Source organism: Anomalospiza imberbis, chromosome 10 (assembly GCF_031753505.1).
Source record: "Anomalospiza imberbis isolate Cuckoo-Finch-1a 21T00152 chromosome 10, ASM3175350v1, whole genome shotgun sequence".
NCBI classification, from domain to species: Eukaryota; Metazoa; Chordata; class Aves; order Passeriformes; family Viduidae; genus Anomalospiza; species Anomalospiza imberbis.
Window position 1 is genome coordinate 18,511,307 of NC_089690.1, and position 24,642 is coordinate 18,535,948.

The window sequence follows — 24,642 nt, forward strand, 5'->3', positions numbered from 1 at the left end:
TAGTTCTGTATTGTGGAATAGGAGATTCCCATACAAGTGTATGAGGTTACTTATTATATTTATATTATTATAATGTTATTAAACTATGGCTGCAAGAGCTGACAATGAAAACATTTACAAACTAGAGCACCTGAGTGACAATTAATAACCTTTCCCTCTGTCCCATATTTCCCCACTTTCTTAATACCTTTTTCCTTTTATCACTGCTTTAGTATACTGGTCTTCTTCATAAAAGACCATGGCAATCAGTGGGTGCAAGTTACTTTGTTTTCTTTGTTCATGAAATGTGCCTGTAACTTAAACATCTCTTGCATGGTCAGCTGGCAAAGTGTGATATTTTCCCCCCAAAAACAAAGATTGTACATTTAGCCATCAAAACCACAAACTGAAAATTGCAATCTTGATTAAGCAGACATAGCTGCAGACCAAAAACAAGCCTGGGAAACACAGAGAATTAGATGTAAAATTCTCAAACCTGTCCTGTTCATGGTGCAAGATATAGTAATATATAGATAGATATTTCTATTTCTCAATTATTTTTCCCAAACTTCAAATATACACTAAGAATGAGGATCACAAGAGTTCTGAGCATCTTCTTTTTTCTCCTTTTAAGAGACCTCCATTTGACTGTCTGGCCTTGAAGCATTATTGACAACACTGACATAAGAGTAGGACTAATACAATGGTTCAGCAAGGAATAGATTTATAGATTTTAGTTCAGTGTGCCAAATTTATCCATGTTTTAAAAATGAAAGACACTGAAAATGGAAGAAAAAACAATATCAGTAGTATGATACTAAACATATCAACACTAAGGCAACACTTCAGAAAAATTAAAGGAAAAATATTGACGCCTATGAATGCCTCCCATGGTATTTAATGTCTAATTTTGTGCTGATGATTAGAAACTAGTATTTAGATTGTTAATTTACACCGTAATATTTACCAATATTTCAGATTTTTTTTCCACACCTATTGCTTTGCACTGAATATAACCAAGCAAGCATGAATGCATTTTTTAAACATTGCTGCAGAGAGAAACCACCTCATTGCCAACAGAGGTTATCAGCATGGACATACACTCCTTTCCCAATCATGGGCCACTTGTCCCCTCTCTGCTTTGAGGTTTTTAGAGGACATGAACTAAATCTACCTGATTTGTCCAGCCTCAGAAGGGCAAGAGGACTGAATTTTTTCCAGCTTTTATTGAACTTTACCTGTGAAAAATAAAAACCCAAACTCTTGCCCCTTAACCCCATAAAACCTTGAACACACATCAGCTCCACCAGAATTTTAAATAAAAAGTTCTAATATCCCCATATGAAACTTTTCACACCTTTGCTTTGATCTGCCAAATTTAATATAATATTAAGTCTGGATACCAAATTTTCCTCATTACTTGAGACATCAGAAAGAGAAGACCTAATTCTAATTGTATTTCCAATGTATTTATTTATTCTCCTCAACAAAACCTAAGGCACCTTTGGGGGCTGTTAAACCAGTCTTACACACACAGCTGTTCAGAGATTTGGATGTGCACCAGAGAGCTGAACTTTAAAGCTGACACACTCAGAGGTGGGGCTCCAAGATTGCAATAAACTGTGGAAACCTTTAACTCCAAAAACACAGAGTGCACATCATCCTTGGGTAAACAAGACAACCTGACACACTGCTGCACAGACGAGCACGTAAAACAAATGTTGTCATCAACAACATCCTCTGCTAAACCTCTTACTCCTGACAGATTTCCATTTTTCACAGAAACAAAAACCACTGGCCAAATTACTCAGGAAAAGGCCCACCCAGAACGAGGCATGATGTCTCCCTGGTACACATCAACATCCTTCAATGGGTTTATTAAAGGAGGAGAAGACAGCAGAGTTAAGATGCCATTTCCCCAAGTCTCTTCTTTACCCCTGGGTAAGAAAACAGAACCAAGGGAGAATCTGATCTCATTTCCATCAACCTACAACACAATGGTTAATCCAGAGAATCCAGAAATGTACAGGAATTATACCCAGTAATTTGAGATTACCCATGCATGCCTGCAGCCCACCAAAAATGAGGGCAACAGGCAGGATTTCTCTGTGCATGTGTGTTTCGAAAAGGTTAAACCCACAAATTGATGCAGTTAGCACATGGGTGGCAGAGAGACAAGTTGTGTTTTAAAACTGAGAACAAAAGCCATTCTACTAAATCCAAATGCTTTCCATATTCCAAGGATGTTAAGAGGAAGAAAAAGAATGAATGGCAGGAGGAAGCAAAAAGAAAGAACTGGGCAACAAGAATCATTGTGTTTATAGGGCAATAGAATCTATTACCTGAAAGTGGAAAAATGTTGACTGGCTTGGCTTGAATTACTCCTAATTTAGACTTCATAGCAAAAAAAAAAAAAGGAAAAAAAAAACAAAAACAAAAAAAAAGAGTCTCCAACTGTTTAATAGCTGAGGTGTAAACCAGCTCATTAACAAAAAAAGATCAAAGCCTTGGAGCAAAATCATTTCCCACCTCTCTCCCTCTAATACAGATTAATGAAATTCTGCCTCCAGCTGGCAAATGGACACCACAGCAAACTCCTGATGCAGTCAAACAGTCTGGACATCTGACACACCACAAAGATCTGGCACAAGCCATTGGCCTTAGAGAATGGAAGATTTTCAGTAAATGAGAGACTTCACACATGGAATTTTTTGCATACTCACATAAACATTGTTCCTACTTGATGGCTTCGTATGAAACGTGTGGTTTAGTACTTAGAAAACTCAGTGTGGTTTAGTTCTTAGAAAAATTACATGTATCTATAGCTGCCTGGTTTTTGAGGTAGAGATTAAAAGCTAGAGGAATGGTATTGGGGGAAAATAAAGTATTAAAAGAAGGCACAGACTATTTTTATGGGCTACTCAAAACCAAACCCAGCCAAGCAGGTTGGGACTGTGTTGGTATAACATGAACTGCAAATATTCAGTTTTATTGAAAGTAATTGAAGAAGACAGTCCACACAATTATCTCAAGGAAATTTTTGTGCTGTTGTTCTGAGCTGAAAATTATGTTTTATGGACAGCTTCATATTCATAATTTTATTTTTTTCTCAGACAGAACAGAGTTAATTTTATAAGACACTTTGAACAAACAGTAAAATCCTAGGTGACCTCTTGGGACAAAATAACCCTTTGAATTTTATTTAACAGAACATGTTAGAGCCTGATTTAGGACTATTGGGAGAACAGAAAAGCATTTCTCACAGCGCTTGTCACAGTACTTTGCCAACAGAGGTGGCTTTTTCTCATTCCACCTCGAGGGTTTCTATCCCTCCATTTCCCCACTGGGCAATGGAAGCTCCTCCATCCCCATAACACAAGAGACTTGGGGCCATCCAGCCCAGGGCTCTGTCTGCTCAGCCCAAGGTTCTACACTGCACCAGCTGCTGCTGCTTCACCAAGTCCAGGTAGATTTGAGCTTGTAAGTTTTTGGGGACAATTGATCTAATCCAACAAGATGTGCAAGAACATGTCTAACTAATCATGAGACTAGCCCTAATTATTCAAAATTTAACTGGGGTTAGTAGTGACTATGGCCACTACTTAAATACAAGTGCTTTCCTATTTTTGCTGCTCACAGCCCTGTGGCCACAAAGACTCCAGTTGGTGACACCCATTTGGTAGTAAATTGGACCCAGAAGCTACTCCTAGGATGGACTGAAAGACTAAACGTCAGCATTCATTCTTCCCTCACTCCTAGCAATAGAAGGCAGAAAATTACAAAATACATTTACTGAGTAACAGCACAAAATTAATCTCTTTGATGTATATTATATAGAAATTATATGTCTCTCTATATCAATATTTTGCCACTTCAATTACCATTTTTCAGGGTTATTTCAGTTTCTCAATCTGTTGCCTAAACACATGTATATATTGCTTTCACATCACAGATTTCTTAAAAGTAACAGCCAAAAGGTAAAACAGATACTGTCACCCTTGAAAGGCCTCAACAGTCAGTAATGAAAGTTCAAAGAAATAATTAAGTTATAATAGCAATAAAACAGCGATCTGTAAATTCTCTATAGTTTTACTGGGTAGTTAAAGACCTATAACCCTTTAAAGATTATAAGCTATATATAATTTTAAAGTTACTTACTAAATTTTTAGCCATTATCCATTAATAAAGTAACTGATTAACTATATAAATATTTTCATAACTTATTGGTCCTAAAAAATAATTAGACATCAACTGCAAAGGGGTAGCTTCTAACAAATCAAATCTAAAGAAATTTCAAAAATAGTTCCCCAAAGGTAAAAATATATCTCCAAAATGACAGATTAAAAGAATTGATAAATTAAGAGAACTGATAAATTAAGGTGGTCCAGTTTTTGCTAGGAGCAGTAGCAAATCTGGACATGGTTAAAAGTAAGATTAGGTCAACTGAAAAATTATTCTTTGATAACACCTTTTGACAGAGGGAACATTTGTGCTTAGGCATTTTACCAGGGAGTGACACAGCAGATCCCAAGATACAGAAGAGGGCTTGGGTATGCTCATGCTCTGCACAACGCTGTGCTCATAGCCAAAATGAAAAACACACAAGGGTTCACCAAAAAGGCTTCAAATAGAAGTTCCTGCTATATTTAGTTGGATTTACTAGAACCCATACCTACTCTAATTCTCAAGACTGTCCCTGTGGGCAGAAGGTAACAATGACCTTTGCATCTTGAGGGCAGGGGAACAGTTTACACAAACTTCTGGGATTAGCACTGAGCAAACAGAAGGGATCAGAACCCTCTCACATAAACACACGGCAGATCCACACACTCATACAAATGGAGCATATATCCTACAGCAGGATTTACAATTTATTTTTTTTAACAGTCAGGACACACACTCGAATTGCAGTCATTCGTAGAGGAGGAAATAAAATGCCTAAACAAAGCCCCCAAAATTATACTTGCAAACTACTCTTGCTTTACCTCAACAGGTAAATATATTGCTCTATTTATATTCATCTCTGTCAGTGTAATATCGTCTCTAACATATCTTTCTCCCACGGAAGAAAGAAAGCAACAAAATAACCCAAAACACAAATACAAGTTTTCAACAGCCACAATTCTATAAGAATATACTCCCAAAGTTATTAGAAATATAAGCCACCATTCACAAGGAAATACATATCTGATTCTAAAAATGAAGGAAAAGATAACTCTGAAAATATGGTACCATGTGATAAAAAGTCTCCATCACATCAAGAAGTTTCCACTATGGAACAACAGTCAAATAGAAAAACCAGGGATATGGGCAGATGTTTTAAATCACCGCATTTAGCCACATAAAAGACCTCACATTCCACATCAGCTGGCACAGAGTCACTCACTGGACAGCTGCTCATGTTCTGCTTTCTCTTAAAGGTGAGCCACAAAGTTGAAATGAAAATCAAGATAATTTTAGATGTGTGAGATGAATTCCCTCCTCCCCCATAAGCACACAAGCACTGGTTTCATGCAGATATCAGCTGCACGTGCTCTGCAGCCTCTGACCCAGGGCAAGCATTTCCCAAAGGATGGAGAATTAACATCTTCCCCCCTCATAAGTGTGGCTATAAACTGAGCTGGGCACATTGTCCACATCAAGCTTCAAGTGGCTCACAGTCCACATCTCTTCCCATTGAGCCCCTAAAAATCCCAAGGGCTTCTCATATGGGCCTTGAAAATAATAATGTGTTACCTCACTGGCCAGGTCCCTAAATCTCTTTGAAATGACTGTTATTACACAATAGGACATCATCACATCAAAATCATAATTTTCCAGAGTATTTTCAGCAAACCTAGTATGCCTAGACTTTCTTTGAAATTTCTAGTGATACTGAAAAACTTGCCTATTTTTAAGTTATTTCAAAAGTTTGTGAACACATCCTCCAAATTCAACTAATTATGCCTCTGTTGCTTTGTAATTCGCATTAAGAAAAAAAATAAAGAAAACCCTGAAAACCCACACACACATTCAAGACTTAAAAGTAATTAATTAGATAAGTATCTTCTTAATGTCTTCTCAAGTACTTTCCAGGTCTCAAGCCATAAAAGGAAGGTCTAAATAAATAAATGGTAGATCATATAATCTGCAGGCACAGGTCCACACTGCACATACTCTGTCATTTCAAGAGAAGCATTTCCTCTAATGATCTGTGTATGAATTGGGCTGATTGACACTTGGAACACCAGCTTTTAATTATATTCAAGTTCATAAATATGCATCACAGATTAGAGCATGCAGGCACCGATGGTACATGCTCTACTTATCAGTACCTTTATTTACACTACATGTGTAAAATTGCACCAATTTCATCTGTATTGGAACCAGACTCCCCACCCTCCAAAGCCACCACTTATGTTTTCTCCATTTTCTTCCAAGCACAAAGCATAACGAGTTCCTTGTGGGAACTTAAGAAGACTTAAAATGTTTAAAAATAAAGACTGTAATTCATTAACAAGTAGGCTGCTGTGAATTTTGTCTTTGAGACTAATTCACACTCAAGGCAAAATCCTTCCCTTAGATCTACATGACTGATCTAAGATCAGATATTCTACTCCTTTTATAAGTGAGCCCTTTTGGAGATTCACATATGTACCAAAGATAGTCAGAACACAGACATGGCATCTGGTCCCAAAGGAAAGGGCTAAATCTCAGCATCCTATCTCAGCACGAAAGAACTACTCCCACACAGCCCTGGTACATTTTCCATATGATTCACATTCTACATGAGAGAGAAACCAGTATCTCTGGAGGATTTTCCCCAAAATCCAAGAGTCAGCCTCAAAAAAAAAAAAAAAAAAAAAAAAAAAAAAAAAAAAAAAAAAAAAAAACCACTAAAATTTAGGTCATTCCTTTGCAAATGGAGAGGTTCAAAACCTTGAGTGGAAATTTGGAGCCTCAGCACCACACCACAGCCCAGCAGCCCAGCTGATGTTTCACTCACCAGCTACTTCAGGGTATTTCTTTTACCTTTCTCCATTTTATTGATTATTTTCCACTGAGCACAAGAAGCATTTGCCTTGATAAAAGATTCTCTGGAACTGCTAGGTTGCACACCTGCAATTTTACTTAGAAACTACTCCCTCTGCTCAGGTTGATATAACTGTAGCAGAGAGCTGTCCACCAGAAATTCATAGTCCCAATACTGCTGCTGAACAGAAGAATATATTTGAGAAAGAGTCTAAGGACAGTACTTTGGAACACAAAACCACGTAATCTCTGTGTTTTTAGTGGAAAATAAAAAGAAGGCACCCAGAGCTTACTGCTCCTGTTAATACACGTGGCCCCATAGCCAGGAACACAGAGGGTCCATTGGTCCATCTATCCAGTGGTGGAGCTACTGCCAAAATTCTCATTAACTAGGTGGCAGATGTTTGTGTTCTTGGCCAGAGTTAATGATTTCTACCCTACAGACCATTCACCTTATATTCACATACTTCATATTCACATACACATCAAATTCTTTTTCCAAGTAGGTAGCCTAAGGACACCTTAAATAGAACAAAAAACACCCTCTGCTCACCTTATCAAAGGACACTTTCAGAACTATATCAATGGATGATACCTTTGTGGTCCCCAAGCTTTAAGGGATCCAGCATCCACTGAGCAGCGTTGATAAACTCACACACTTTGTTGTGTGGTTTTTGTTAGTTACTACTGGTCTTGAAAAGAAGCAAAAGGAGGCCTTCAGCTTACTACTTATATTGGAATATATTAATCAAACTGGATAGAGGTAGAAGGGAACATTTACCCTGCCATTCAGAACCACAGAATAGAAGGCTGCCCTTCCACTTTTAAGCACAGTCAAAAAATTCTGTACCTCTATTTTATTATGCTTCCATTAGAGTAGCTTCTGATATCTCCCAGTCATGCAGTTTGAAGACAAAGGTCTACTTAATTAAGTTTGTGAGAAATATCTTATACATAGGAAAAAAAACCACATCAAAGGAAAGACAGAGGTGTTTGAAATTATGAAGAAACAGAAGGTGGACATCTACATAAGAAAGAATCAAGGATATAAGGTGAAACATAAGGCAAGGAAAAAAGATGAAACCTCTTCTGACTTCAAATATACTTCACAGAAATGCAGCTTCTTTTCATCAGAAACACATCAATATCAAACATTTGGATACTTCTAGTAAGACACTAGGATTTATATTGCACTTGACATAGAAATATTTTGATTTTGACTGAATAGTGTTTTGCTTAAGAAAATTTTCTTCAAATGTCTTCAAGAAAAACAGAATTGTTGTGGCTTTCTTTTGAAATGGCATTAAAATAAAATTTTAAATCACAGAGTAGTGGGTTTAAACAGAAATATTACATTAAACAATTTCTATCTCTCACAGAGTTTGATGGCAGCAAAAAAAGTTCCTGGCTTCTAGTCCTATGACAAAAAAATAGGACTATTCATCTGCCATAATTCCATTATTGCATGTTACAGATGGCAGAAGGACGTGAAAGGCATTGGTTGTATGTCTTCTATAAATTATGCTTTCAGATACACAGGCTCTATTATTGACAAGTTTTTACCTGACACTGAAAATGGTGAAACGTGAAAAACTGTATTTGAAATAGAGTTTGCTGACACCAAGTGAGTCATACATACATCTTCATCAGGAGACCTTCCCCAGAACAATCATGTTTAATTAATGAATCTGCAGCTCATATTCTTTGGGAGATAACAGTTATTAAAGTGAATGGATGTGTCTTCCTTGTGTGTTTTAACCTCGGGAGAGAATGCTGCCAGTGAGGCTAAACAGATAAGCAGATCAGTGTATCACACTTAAAAAAGATGAATGAAACACTTAGGATTTAGCAAGGTATTTATCAGATAAATTCCACTAAGAATGCAGGTTTTGGATTGCTTTTATGGTCCATTTTCCTGATGGTATCTGGCAGGCTCTCCAGGTATGGCAGTGTGCATCAGGGAATGGTCTCACGGGCTATTATTTTAAATGGCTCGCTGTAAACAGCCTATTGCACATAAAAAACATTCCACATAGAATTTGGTGGATAAACCTGATAGAGTCTTAGATGTTATTATTCTCACCAAAACACAATAGTTGATTTTGCATTTCTTTCTTTTACTTCAAAGCTTTGAATTAATTTTGTTGCGAGACTGTCAAAGCACTTCACTCTTGGCATGTGAATGTAATTATGCCATTCACAGAGAAGTCATGTAACATTGAGTACACCTGGGTTTACAACTCCAAACTGCTTTACAAAAGCAAACAAAACAAACACAAACATATCTAACCTGTCTCTGTGCCTCCAGGAGCAGAATCTTCCAGGACAGGTAAGAACTGATGTGTATTACAGCAACAAGAAGCTCCAGTCAGAGAGGTACCACTATTCCTCAATAGCACTGGCTCAATGTTGCCACTAAAAACAAAAGTATTTGTTTTTAAAAAACATCTTTTAAAAAAGATTTTTTGTTTGTTTCCTTGGAATCATATAGCCTAATATAAAACCAACAACCTACCTCCAAAACAAATAAACAGAAACCTGAAAAAAAAACCAAACATCAAAACAACAAAAAAAAAAACCCACCACATCCCTCCCAAGTTCAAAGATTAGGACCTAGGAGAGTAAGACATGTATTTCTAGGAATATATGGAACTGTGCTATAACAATTATGATTATTCTATCTGACCTTGCATTTGGATCCTGCCAAAACAAATCACCTAAATAGAGACTATCCATTATCCTTCTCAGAATTACAATGCCTACCTTATAAAAAGATGGAGCAAGCCCTCTTGAGCATGCAGTCCTGTTGTTTATGGTGACCCAGAGGATTTTGTCGGGGTTCACTTGCAAACTTCCTTGGCATATATCAACATTTCATGTCAAATGGGAAGAGAATCAACAAGTCACACAGTACCAGACAAAGGGTACAAACTGCAACAAAGACAGAGAAGGTCACATTTTGCATTTCTACAAAGACAGCAAGCAGATGTAACATGCAACATGGTTGCACCAGGCAGAACTTTTCAGAACAGGGCATGACCACCCAAGTGCTGGCTACTGGAAAGAATTTTATGAATACACCACCTCTTAATTCACCTAAATCTTTATTGTTCTCTCCAGTGTTTTTGTTATAAAGGGATTGACTTTTACTTCAAATGACAGAAGCAAAGTGTATAAGTTTTCTAAATCAGGAAATTGAGAGGAAAAGGGAATAGGCAGACTAAGGCAGATCTCCTCTTTTATGGTATAACCCAGAACCCACTTCCTTTAAACTGAATGGATTTTGCATCAGGCCCCTGGAACTTTTTCAAACTATTGGGTAGATAATTGCACGGCCAACCTAAGCACATTTAAATTTTAGATTTTTTACTTGTGAAGTGTTTTCCTTCTGCTTAAGTATTAGAGGAGTCTGAGGGGTAATTAGATGGGATGAAGGTGAAATGTAAAGACATTACAAACAAACCTTCAGCAGCTTTCTTCTTGTGCAGGGACAAAGGCTAAAAAGAAATTTTTATACTGGTCATCAGAGGACTCACAGATGCTGGGACTCCTCTCTCTGATAGTTCTCTCATTGCCCACATCATTCCAGTTTTTCTCCCAGTGCATTTTAAACCCCACCTTTCTCATAGCCAGGGTTTCATCTTACTTACATGTAGCAATTTTTTCAGAGATATTAGCTTTTTTTCAACTATTTACATGCTATCATCTCCAAAGGCAGTACCCACAGATGTGAATAGATAGGAAATAAGATAAAAAATGACATTTTGGGGAGAAACGCCCCTCAGTGTTCAAATTCTGCACCTACACAGACTTTTCACCAGGCTCTGCACACGCAGATCTTGCTTTCAGAATAAGCTCCCCAGCACAGCAAACAGCTCCCAGGGGTGTTTTTATGAATGATACTCAGTGATACCCCCCCTTTCCTCCAAAGAAATTTACCACTGCCAAAGCTGGGCTGCCAACAGTCAAAGCTCTACTGATGAGAACAGGGCAGAAGCAGCAAAATGTATTCCCCAATTCAAGTGACAGGCATCTACTCTTACACTTGAAAGAAAAACAATAATTATCTTTTTAACCTCTCCTCCCCATCAGTAGTGTTTTTGGTGGAGTGACTCTGAGGCAAATGGTTTTTTGTGCTGAACGTGAGTAGATAATTGAAAAAAAATTTTTTTTTGGAACATGTGAAAAATAGTACACAACAATACCACAGCAGAAGTTTGCTTAAGTAGTCAGAGTATCTGTGTGTTATGAATCAGATCATGCAATGAAAATGCTTCTCAATCTCTTTAAAGTCCTTCTCTAACAAAGATCCCCACAATGGTCATCTTACAGCCCAAAATCTCAATGCTCCAGGAAACTCTTCCCTCTCACCATGTCCACTTCAGCCCCTGGCACAAAATCCTGGCAGGCTCAGCTGTGACAGGTTTCCAAGCAGTGAACATGCCCCAGGTGCAGAGCCTGCCCTGGGTGCCGTGGCAGCTCACAGGAGAGCGAGCCAGTCACCTCCTGCAGCACAGCCCAGCAGAGCAGGAGACTGCATTCTCCCTCCTGTCAACCCCTGCCACCGGACAACTCCAGACCATGCGTAAGAGCTGCTCATCAGTTCCATGCCTCAGATAGGCAATATCTGCCAGATCCTGAAGAGTCTCTGATTTAGCAAAAGAAAAACAGTGTGACACACAGATGTTAGAAGGTTACTGACCCTTTGGATAAGATTATTGTTGGGGAAATTCCTGGATTAGTTCTGTGGCCACATCCTTACACAAAGGGTTTATTTCACTTTTCTGTAGTTCAGCTGGTATTTTTTTAACAGTGTTTGTGCTTCATGTATTATTAAAAATTAATTTCTCATTATGCTCCATTAGAATTTCATTAGAACTTGTTGATATGAGTACCAAAAAAATTCTAATGTGAAACTCAAGCAGCTCCACAATGTTTATGTTTATTGTTTGAGACTAAAACTAAGTTTAATTATATATTATTTAGCACACAACAACTTTGGCTTCACACAGATGCCCCACAACTGAATTTTCACTCACTGACACCGATAGAGGTTTGTAACTTGCCTTTTAGTAAATCCATTGTTGTCCATTTGTTAAAACAGCCTGTACAAAGTTTTTGAAAAGCTGACTTCCCAGAGGCAGTCAGTGCTGACTGACTTCAATCTACAATACATCCAAACAGAAAAAACTAATACACAATTAAGGTGTGATGACCAGATTTGATATCTCTTGTCTCAAGCCTCTCCAGATCTGGTTTTGAGGGACCAAACCACCAACAGTCAGAACTGTAGAATAATACTTCTATTAAAAAAAAAACAAAAACAAAACACCTCACTCTGGTTTTTATTCTGTTATTTCCACATGTCTCCCAAGATGAAAAAGCATGCAAAGACCTACATTTGCACAAACATTCCTTTAATTTCTTACTAATTCCACTTGAAGAAGTGGCCATTACTGCTAGAGTGAATTCTGCAATTCTGATTATCTTCAAGTTAAGACAAGGTAATTGTGCTTGAAGTAGTACTGCCATGACATTACTAATATACTTCAGGTTTCTTTTGTCATTTGTATGAGAAACTGTACCCATTAATCTACAAATTGAGCTCATTTTGTATTTTAAAGGTAGAGTTGCATGCAAGATTTATAGAGAAACACTTATCTTTACAGACAATACGAAGATTAACTCACACAGGATTCGTATTACAAGAAGTTAACAAAAAGCCCTCACAAGTGAGCAGAGCAATATTCAACTCCAAAAAGGAGGGAAAAAAATCATACATAACTGATAGTTAGTTAAAAATAATTTCAAGAAATAAAGTCAAATAGAAAATTCTTATTTCCCCACTCTTAGAGCTTTAAGAAAGAATTGAGTGCAGTTTTAACTTGAAGAAAAAATAATCTAGTGTTCTGGTCTTATCTGTAAGTCTCAGTCATGTATACCTTTTTATGAAACTGATTTGATTTAGGAAAGAAGTTAAATATCTTTTTCAAATGAATCAAGATGATATGCTCTGCTAGGAATTCACCAGCCCACAAAATAGAACTCATTTGAAAGACAAGGTCTGTATTCCATGAGTCATTAACACATTCAGGCATTCTGGATAGGATTCAACAGAAAAAAACCAAAACAAATCAAAACCTCATAAGAGCACTATGCACACACATCAGAAATGAGAGTTGCAGAGGACTGAAAATGGCAAACTTACATTTTTTCTGAATCCACATGTTTTGGACTCACAATAGATTTAAACTGTATAAAGTATCAGACACACTTAGTTTGATAAGATTGCAATCTTCTCATTTAAGTTGTATAAAAATGTAGCACTATCTTCTATTCAGAAATAATTTTCTATTAAATATTCTGCTCTCACACAAGCACTCCTGTGCAGTCAAGAATTGATGATCCCCCATTGTCCATCCCCCAAGCCACTCCCCACAACCAGTGAACCCAAATACACGTGGACTTCATTTCACAGACTTACAACATGTTTTGTAAAACTGTAGAAAAAATGAAGACTGCACCATTTTTCCTCAGTAGTTTCAAGCCATATAAAGCTGTCTGAGACATATAAAGCTGAATGAGATCCAGCATGATGCACAGATTTATGGATTCTCTTAACCTCTTAATGTACAGCAAGATATTACAATATATTCATATTTATACTTAAAATAATCGGCGAAAAGGTTAAGGATGGGCACAAAAAGCTCATTTGTTGTGACATCGTCCCAAGGTTTTAGAGCCCTTCTTACAACTGCCCTCTTTGAGAAACTGATGCTCAGAAAAGCAGGGTGGGTTTTCTGGCACAAATTGTCATTTTACAGCAATTTGAAGTGTTGCTTTAGGATATTCCCCAGGGAAGAGGAAGAAGACCGTGATGCAAAGTCACAAATTGCAACTGAAATCTTTGGTCCACTTTATAGCCCATTTCTAAAAAAATGCAATTTTAGGGTAAAGGAAAGAAAGAGGAATAAAAACATCCAATAAAAAAAAAAAAAAAAAAAAAAAAACTAAAAAGAAAACACCCACAATCAACAGTGCCACTCCTTTGTCTTGGCAAATAGACAGATGACACCTATGTTTTCAAAGAAAGTGCTGTATAAATAAGGATGGTTTACTTACTCTTAATAGCCTAGGTTTAGAACAGGTGCCCTACTCCCCAAGAAATTAAGTGTTTAATACGATATTCTCAACTGCTAAAAAAAAGGAAGATTTCTCTCTTCTACCTCCATGACATCAGCAAAACCACACTGAGCCCAGCCCCACCCCTCTCACATTCCAAGGAGTTTAAGTGTTGAAACTTCAGAGACTGAAACCCAACAATCACAATTCCACATCCCCAGTGGAAATGCCACTAGGAAAAGAGGGAAACATCCCAGCAACGCTGCAGCAGTGGAGCAGAAAGGCCTTGCTTGGCTCACACCTGCACCACGAGCTGGGCCATGGACAACAAACACCTGCAGCTCACTCTCCTTTGACTCAGAAATGCTTTTAGCAGCTGCAACTTGATCCCTGCTCAGCAGTTTGGGGGATGCCGTTCCCAGGCAAGGTGTTTCTGTTTGCATTACAGCAGACCTGGTGAGCTACTGAGACTTCTTCATCAGCTTGCCCTGTCTTCAAACCCATGGCAAGCTCGTAAGGCATGTGGCAAAGCTCTTTGCTCCTACAGCTCAGTCTGGGTACAGAGATAGAGCTCTCCCTTAAAAGGCACACCAGTGGGTAACAACACCCCAGGAACAGGGTGGAGGGCAGGGAACAGAGCTGCTATCCTGTAGTTAGGCAGCTACATCGTGGTTGAGTTCATTGCATTATCTATTATTTACTCACATGTAGGACATTCAGCCATCAGACGTCCCTGCATTATGCTTGGTTGGGTGAAAAGCTGTGGTCTGTTTGCCCAAAGGAAGGTACATCCATCTTCTGTTTGAAAGACTGTGTTTTAAGAAGAAGTCAAGTGATTCATAGTCTATCAAGAAATAGTAATGCCAGAATACTAAAATGAATTCATATTTCCTAAATTGTTTGAGAACCACAGAATTCACGTTTCACTAATTTTTTTGATAACTGCTAGAAATGCAAGAAACAGCCTTGTTTAAAGATGAAATTACTGTCTTTACCATGTCTAGAAGTATATGATGGGTCTACAACACACTTAAAAATAGCCAGTGATAAGTGACCACGTTTGGTCCTTCCCTAGCACAGAGTCATCCATTTAAAACACAGAGATGTGTGCAGTTTGCATCTCTGGGCCACTATGAAAACACTATATTTTCATTATGTTATTACAATACCATCATCATCAATAGATGATAGCCTTTCATGTTGTTAATAAAACTTAAAGTGATAAAAAAATCACCATCCACAATAACAGCTGAGATCAACTTAAAGCACCAGCTGATGACTGAGACTTTGAACACATCGCCATTAACTGCCTATCAAATAGATAAAAGATTGAATTTCATTACAGTCTAATAAAGAAAGCTTTAACAATTCACTTTCATAGTTCACTTATTAAGAAAATTGAACAAATATTAACACCCCTTCTTTGTGAAACATATATCTACCTAGGTGCTTTTCAACAGGTCACGCCAACTACTTCTGATGACAAGGAAGTGGAGCAACAAAACACCTCCTCAAATACTTTCTGTTGTGATTTTATACCTTCTGCACAATCCCAGACACAAACTAATTAATTACAACTCACTGATGCAGGCAATCACTCAAGCATGCTCATGAAGACCAGAAACAGGGCTGGAGCTTTGGAGCATCTGGTTCTCAATTATGGGGCTGCTCTGTGAGAGCACAATGCTCATCTGCCTGTTCCACACATGGCACCAGAACTTATTTATAGTTGCTACTCAGGAAGCTGTAATTTGTATTAAAATATGTAATGACTGAATTACTCTTCAGTGCCTGTGCTTGAGAATAGCAAAGTGTTCCCACCAATCTCCATATTATATAAAGCTACAGCTAATACCAAGGATTTGTTCAAAAGGCAACCTAAAATGGAGTGAAACCTGGCCTTTCTACCTCAGAGAACAACTATCACAGTTTTATCAGGCATATTTCACTAATACCACTGAGCAAAATTCTTGCTTATTCATACCAGCCTACAGGTGGCTGCTGAGTAGTAACAGGCCCACACATCATCAGGCAGTGGCCAAATGTAACACTGAAGCTTAGAGTCATGCCAGAAAACAAATCTGAGAAAGCACAACCACCTTTTTGCACTGCTCGTTTGTCCTTTCCTCTCACACCCAAGCCATCTCGAGCAAAGTGCTAATCAGAGCTCTGCTCACTCAAAGTGCATGTCAGATTCCTCCTTGCTGCTCCCCACCAGCTACCCCTTCCCTCCACCCTGCTGCGCATCTAGAACACCTGGCAGGCAATTGCTGGCTCACATAATTAGTTTGTAATCTCCACCAGTTACATTATCACCTGCTCTGCCTACAAATCCAGGCCCTCCCACCTCCAGCAATTAGCAAGTTCTTACTTAATCCTTTCTAGTGTGGAGTTGGGAAACATAATTTCTACATGGAAATTAACACTTTCCTGAAACAGTTTTCAGTTTGTTACAGCCAGGTTGTGTTTCCAAATGAGACAACACAAATCCAGGGGAATTCTCCAAGCGTGAGATGAAATGCTGCACCCTCCTTAGCAGCCAAGTGACTCTGCCACTTCAGGCAGGGGTGCACCCTCTTCCACGCATGCATTACAATGCCTAGGCCTTAATAATCCAATTGTAAAAGGTTATGTAAATTAAAATTAGATTACATGAAATGTCCTTGTTAACCGGTTTGTAATAGATCTGTACAACACAGAATCCCAAGGACATTCCATTTGCCCCAGTAAAATCCATAAGTGATGTGATTAAATAAAGATGGGATGATTCTGCTCATCATTAAAACACTTGGGAGGTTTGCAAAGATGTTTCTTCTACCTAAATCCCTGTAAAGAAAGCATATGAGTCATAAACAAGTTCAGTGGGTGCAATAACAACAAGCAGAGTTATACAACACCCCCCAAAAAAAAAAACAAAAAAAAAAAACCCTGGAGTACAGATTGAGCAAACAGGCTTGTTTTACAAGAAGAATGACAGTGCATGTAAGTCATCAAGTATGTGACAGCCTGGTGAAAAGAGATAGGAACAGTCTGTCTCAGAGTACACAGAGCAGAGGGCTTCAGATGCAGAAAATAAAGATTCATCTTCAGGAAAAAAAAAGAAAAAAACCCCCAGCTTTTGCAGGGAAAAAGTAGTGAAAGACAGGTGAAGAAATTAAGAAGCTTCACAAGTTGTTTAAAGGAGTCTTACTATGTTTAAAGGAGTTCCCCATTATGTTCATATACTCCCAGAATTCTGCTCTGAATACCTTGATCACCACCAGAATAAAAGTTTGTGGTGAAATCAAAACTTGAGATGTTTCCTCACATTCTAGCCCAAGTTAAATAACTTAATCATTCCTGGGAGGTGGGCACATCCACTTCCTGCTGAAATAATCCAAAGGGCCATTTCTGCACCCAAAAGCCAAGCAGGACTGGAAACCATCTGAGATCAGCGAGCCTAAATTCTTTTTTCCTTCTGATTTATTCCTTATGCTATCATCTCAAATAACTTTCTCCAAACTTACTTCAGATATCTTTATGGGTAATTTCCAGATTTGAGAAGTACTTAAACTTTCTGAATTATTCTCAATATTGTTCATGGATCTCCTAGCTAAATAATTGTTTACCCCATGATTACTGTTAGCTTGTCTTAAGCATTAAGAAAATGGATATTGAAAAAGAAAAGTCACAGGTCTGAATCCAAGAAAAGCATTGGCATACAATTCACCTATTATTTAAATGCCCCTAAGAGTTTCTTTTCATCTCAGTTTCTAAACTGCATAAAACTAAGACAAAAAACCCTTTTACTTCCATGCACAACTAGCTAGACATATCTTTAATATCTGTGTTCCTCTTCTATCCCTTGTCAAAACCACTTAGAGAAAACATGGATAGAGAAAACTATATTAAAAAACTGTGAGACTTTGCTGCTACGCCTATTAACTTGTGATTTTGAGGATACTTCCTCATTTTCATATGGGCTGTAGGGAAAACAGATTCTGATATTGCAGAATCAATAGCAGAGATTGGAAAGTTATTGCCAACTTCAAGTACATCATACTTCAAGTACAAAACATGAAGAACATGACAATAGTGACATCTTTGTTTTACTGAGCTACATCTATCCATTCTCAGGAAAATATGGGAAAACCTGATCACAGCCTTGGACAGAAAATTCCTGAAACTTTTTCCACCCGTGACAGGGAAGTGCTGACACTGACCTGGGGGCCAGTTCTGAAATCCAGTAGCACTTGTCCAAACAAACAGTGCATGCTCACTGGGGCTCCTGGGCACACAAACTGTTAATATTACACCCCTGATACAGATTTCTCATTTGTTCATCTACTTAACCAAGCTCATGATACTTGAGCTGAATCAGCTTTCAGCCATGCTGCAAACTTCCACCAATGTTTGTAGTTTAATGTAATAAAATATCACAGCATTACTTGCTGAATCAGTAACATTAATACATGATAGAATTTATTTTACTTTTAGAAGAGGACAAAAGCACTGTGGATCCCTACATCAATTTCACTTCCCTGAACTACAAAACAATTCTGTCAACACAGCTTTTGTTTCAGTTTTTGTGATTATTTTTTTTTCTTGTTTCCATGTACTTAGGACCTGAATAAAAGGAACAGGACACACAATATTTACTTTTCTGCCTTTGGGCTTGTGCAGCTGAACCTGAACAGACCCAGAGGACACAAGCTATCCTCTGTGCTGGCCAGTACTTGGGCCTCAGTTTGGTTAACCAAAGAGCCAGTTTGTGGACTGGAAATTCAGAATTAGTTCATAAATATCTTCTGAGGTATTGGATCAGGGGTTTTAATTTAGAGAGATGTGATCAGTTGGACCAAGAACTGTATTTAACTGCATATTGATAGATGCAGAAATATTCCTAAAATCACAGTACCACAGAAAAATATTGATTCTTTCACTTACATGTAAGTTGTAGAAACCTCTAAAAGGTACATAATTTTCTCATACATGTCACAGAATTGTTCACAGTGACTACAGAGGCATTACAACCTTTTCATAATATTTTTATTTTATTCTAATACATTTTCCATATGGTCAAATTGTAATATTTTCTTATGCACAAGAGTCTAACATCCTATAAACATATCTGTGGCAATTTTAAAATCAATTTTCAATGAAAGTCTTCTCCTGCAAAACATTAAATTCATGCATATGAATAAGGGTGGGATACGGACATGAAAGACTAACCCTACCAGGTGCTGATTTCAGCAGGGACTTTGCCACTACAGTGCTGCTTTCAAGAGAGATTTAAGAGAAAAATTATTTTTAATATTTCAAGTATATTTGCCTAAAAGCCTTTGACATTTCTGTGATAAATTTCAGAATTAGGCCTTACTTGTACATTTAAAGACAGATAACGAATTCTTCAATCGTGACCTATAACTCATCTGATTAGAGGCAATAAAAAAGAGACAGAAGAGGATTCAACTCTTTGGTATATGATTATTCTATGCAGATAAAGCCACATGTTCTCCCTTCTCTACCTTCACTGTGGGAGCTTCAAGTAGTTCTGGTTCTGCAACTCGAGTTTGGTTGTGTTTACGTTAATCTGAGTCAAACTGTGCCATTCTTTAGTGAAGCAAAACAAAATTGCCATTTCTCTGTGCTTCTGGAAGATGTTACAAATAAGGAAGGAAAGGGGGATGAACATGACCTTATCCAAAAAGCCCTGAGGTTTTCCTTCTACCTTGGAAAAAGCTGGCTTTATGTTTTCTTAGGGTAGAGGAATGTTAGTTTAACATGATGCCAATCAAACTCTACAGGTTAAAAGGGCATAGCTTGTTTATCTTTAGTTCTGATATTTGCCAGCAAAGGGACTGAAAAGCAGCTATCTGGACTTTGGGGACAGTATTTGAGATAAAACTTTTGCAATATTTGGATAATTAAAACACATGCTCTATAATTATTTATAATCTGCCATTTATTTTGACAACATTGTTAAATTGCAAATGGATTAAATTACCCTAAAATTTAAAAATTCAGAAATCCATACCTTAACTCAGGAGTAGTTTAGTTTAACCTCTTTCTTTATATCATTTGAAAATTCATTGGAACTGGCATTGCTGACCACAAAATACAGTAGGAAAATTGTACGTTACGCAAGGAAAACCTGAACCTCATCTACAAAGGACCAGTATTTTGTCACTTGTTTTTATTATAGTATGCATTTTAGACAAATAGTGCATTGAAAAATTACTAAGTTTCAGAAATACTGGGGGCTAACTTCTGTCCTCTCTCCAGATCAAAAGCATGTGCAGGAAGAAAGAAAAGAAACAAAATGCTTGTGTTCAGTTTGCCATTTCTTCTGATAGTTTTAGATTTAGATTGGTTTTGTGGGTTTGTTTTTTTTTTTTTTTTCCTCTCTCATTTTTTCTTATGAAATTAAATAGGATTTATTAACTCTTTTTACAGAGTTCTGTGCAAAATCCCACCATGGTTTTAATCAAGATTTCAATATCAGACTGACTAGGGACTGCTTATAAGCTACTCAGCCTAGCCACCAACTGTAGAAGACTCAGAGATATGTCAAAGATGAAACTATACCAGAGTATATTGGCACAATTACCATCTCTTATCACACACTGTGGCTTAAACCATGAGATCCCCATGAAAGCCATTTACATTTTCAAGAGCCCAGTATTAAGACACGTTTTCTTCAGGTGTCAAAAAGGATGGCACCTACTTACTGAGTTCTCCTAGTTTGTTCCAGCTTCCCAGCTGGAAGAAAACTAAAGTATTTCTAACAACAATTAAAAAGTGAGCTCTAACTTTGCTAATTGTAGTAATTGGACAATAAACATAGATAATAATTTCATTTTGCAAGACCCTATTATCAGTGCCATAGATAGACAGCTTCAGGCCCTAAAACGACATCAAGGGCATAGCAAGTGTTTCGACCTCCCAGCTCTGTTGATTGCAACATAGTGTAGTTGAGGGGATCCTCTTGTATCTTTATAACATATCACACTTGACTCAAAAAATACAGCAGTTCACTCAGATTTGAGTGGGTCTCACAGCCCTTTTTCAACATCAACTTCTGCAGTTACTTTGCTTAAGAAAGCACATTTATCAATTCCTCTGCCTTGCACAGACTTGTTCATTATTCCTTAGCTACCATGATGCTCAGTACCCTGGAATGGAAGCATTACAGCTCTAAATTCATTGCACTGAAAAGATGAAAGTTTCAGATCAAGAAAACATTTTCATTATTGACACTACTTCATTAGTAAAGCCAAGTAATCACTCTGTGTTAACCATAACAGTTTGAAAACTGTGGGCCAGGCACCTTCAGAGGAAAAAGAGTTCACTGACCTGACTAGTTCATTGAAGCATTTCCCCCTTCATTATGAGTATTAGCTTATTAGTGCCTAGGTTTAGTTGGAACCAGATGTGTCTGATTTTGTGAAGACAACATCGCTGTGATGGCTCTGAAGCCTGTGTTACCCTCCAGTCCTAGGTGGATATGCGGTTTGGGAGTCAATTAAGCTACAGATCAGCTATTAAGTTGTTCATAATTCCTGATCTACACTATTTGCTGAGCAAGAGATTACATCACTCATGTGAGACACTGGAAATCAGAGTGTCTTCTTACAGTTCCCTCCCAGCTCAGGAGCTTTTCACTTGTCTCTTGCAGAGGGACTGTTCCCTTACAGAGGGGCACATTTCTTACCTAGGAGAGCAACTCTCAAGTCAGTTAAAGCAATACCAACCTTCCCATACCTCCTTGATATTAACAGAACCTTCACATTTATTCTATTGCAGAAGAGAAACAGAAATATGCTAATGACACCTCAAAGCGAAGCCAATCAACCACACTTCTCATTCCCAAATCCCAGACTTCATCACATCCTGCAAGCCTCTCCTGCTCTGACTGGATGCTGTTGGACCTTTTGATGCTGCAAGGCAGCAGATGACAAGACATGAGATAAATAAAAGGTACTTTTTCCCCCTCCTTGCTTCCCTCATGCTGACCAGAGAGGAAATGACAACCAGATGCCCCTGTGACCCAGTGTTCCCCCGAGGTGACCGATCCAAGTGTAACATGTGGTCGCCTCATTTGGGAAGGAGCCAAAGCCTGCTCTGTTTAATTGGCCGAATGCTCCCCTACAGCTGCAACAGATTAGGGACAAATTCTCTTCAAATAAAGCCGTGCTTTTTTCTCCCCATCCCCCCTCTAATTTGAGGGGTGTTGGGGAGAAATCATGCCTGGAGAAACATGTGCACATACACACACGACTGAAGTTAATAAAAGTGTCAGGTAGGCAAACAAAATACCATTTATTATTAAGCAGCAATAAAAGACCACATTGATGTGTATAAGGAATTGGGCACTCCAGAGAGAGGGAGGCTAGTGGTGTCTCATGAATCATTACAAGAGTTTTCTCTGATCTTTAATGCTGGACTCAGTGAGTTTGGGAAGGGGGAAGGGTGCAAACCTTTCCAATGCCAAGTCCTAAGCCGCCTCTTTCCAATTCTACAGCAATTCACGTGTGAGGGGATGAGAGCAGCCTGGCTGGAGCAATCTGCTGCAAGGAGCAGTCTAAGCTGTGAGAGCCACCTTGGAGGGCACTTTCAGGCCTGGTCTGGCCTGTCAGTGAGCTCTGTAGTTATTTTAAAGAATAAAAAGAATATTTTAAAGACTGGAATTTTAAAGATAAGGATGTCTTCAGGGCAGAAGCAGGATGTTCATTTACCTAGAGATCCACTATCTAAGAAACTTCTGATGGAAGTGCTATATTTAGCAGATATTCAGCTGGCAAAGAAGTGCTCTGCTATTCATTATAATATCAAGTTTTCACTAAAAAAAGCTCATTTTCTGAAACTTTAATGCAGGGACTTTTGTTCCCTCTCAGACAATCCATGCTGTGTTTTTCTTTCATTGCTTGGCCTTAATCTTTGGTGTGGAATTGAACTCATTAGAAGACCTTTGTGGGAGGGGAAAAGAGGTGCCAAGAGTTCTCTTCCAGTGGGTCTGGAGGCACAAACAGATGCCAAACTGTTCTTGCTGCATAGGTTCCTCTGGATCCTCATAAAAAGCTTGTCAGCTTTTGGTGATCCATTCATCAAGTGCAAATATAAAGATTAGTGTTCCTACTTGAGCCTAAGGAAATGTTGTCTTCCTTTACCAATGGCCCATTAGGAAATGAAGTGCAGCAGAAACACAGAGTGGGAAAATAGCTATATATCAAATATTCATTCTGAACATTTTGGGGAAAAAGAGAATAAAGTACATTACTTTTGCCACATGAGCTGTTATACTTAGTTGAGAAAAAAAAAAATTATTTTATTTAGACAGTGATTTGATAGCCCAGTGTCATCCACTTGATTATAATCATTAAACATATCCACATCCATACAGTCAGAGCAGTTATAAAATTATAGTCAATGTTCTAACTCAATTTTTCTACACACCTTCCACAACAACTTTACAGATTAGAGCCCCTGAAGACAGCAACAGTCATTTGTTGCTCCAATTCAACTGGAGCTGTTGCTGTGCCTTAAATGATCATTTATTTTTAAAAAATAAAATAATAAAAAAATCTGCAGATAGATTTGTTGTTCATTTAACTGGAAGGAAGAATCTCAGTAAGAAGACTCTGAAGCTGAGAATAAATACCTGTATGTAGGTCAGCAGTGTGTGTTCAGCTACCAGTAAGATTTGAATGCAGAGGCACTCACTTTGCTCGAAGAATTTTTCTACCCTAAAAGATTAGACAGAATGAGAAAACTCCTCTCACTTTGGGCTATCAAAGTGTTTAATTCTCACAATTCTTATTAATTATCCAATTTGTTTGCTTCCCCAAAAATATCTTCTGAGGAGGGAAGGACTCAAAGAACAATGAAAGATATCATTGTGGAGATGTTTTAGAATATTTGAAATACTTTGAACCTAAATGATTCTATGACTCTATGATTTACTTCAGGACAGCACAGTTTCCTCAGCATGACAATTCATAAGTATTTGCTCTGTATTCATCTCATAAAAAAACCAACTGTAATTTCTTGTAGCACTAAATACAACTTTTTCCTGAGGAAGCAAAATGGTTTTACAGCACGTTTCAAACAGGATGCCAAAGGGGTGGGAGTGGGCTGAGCCCAGCACATGCTCACATTGTTCTCCAGTCCTATCACCCCACAAGCAGGTGGAGCAGGAAAAAGGGCCCCCCATGCCAGAAACATCTGCCTCGATGGCTCAGACGTGATGGCACACTTTGGATAGAGGTGGTGGCACACTTTGGACAGAGCCCAGGGGCTCAGGGACACTATTTTCTTGTGCTCAGCTCAACTTGAAGTGTTTTACACTGGGGACAAAGACACTGAGAAATTCTTAGCTGGACACCTGTTTATTCAATCTATCACCTTTCTCTGCTGTTACTTCATTAAAATATTAATTATATTCAATCTATATCCTTATCAGTTTTTTGTCAGATACAGGACTGCATTGTCTAGGAAACCATCAAAAGCAAAATTCACAAATGGTACAATGTAGAAAATACCTCAGGCCTT

At 38.1% G+C, this 24,642-nt stretch overlaps 1 long non-coding RNA gene across 3 annotated transcripts in view; it reads right to left on the reverse strand.

Moving 5' to 3' along the window:
- The window catches only part of LOC137479583 (uncharacterized), a 38,459-nt gene that overhangs the window by 9,017 nt on the left and 4,800 nt on the right, over positions 1-24,642 (reverse strand). Inside the window, exons 3-4 of one of the 3 annotated variants that reach the window (XR_011002361.1) lie at positions 23,753-23,837; positions 21,085-21,266 (exon numbers count right to left, since the gene is read on the reverse strand). This is a non-coding gene — a long non-coding RNA (uncharacterized lncRNA). Of the gene's footprint in view, positions 1-21,084; positions 21,267-21,729; positions 21,806-23,752; positions 23,838-24,642 lie in introns of those variants that run through there. The other 2 variants (XR_011002362.1, XR_011002363.1) reach the window with 2 other exon arrangements.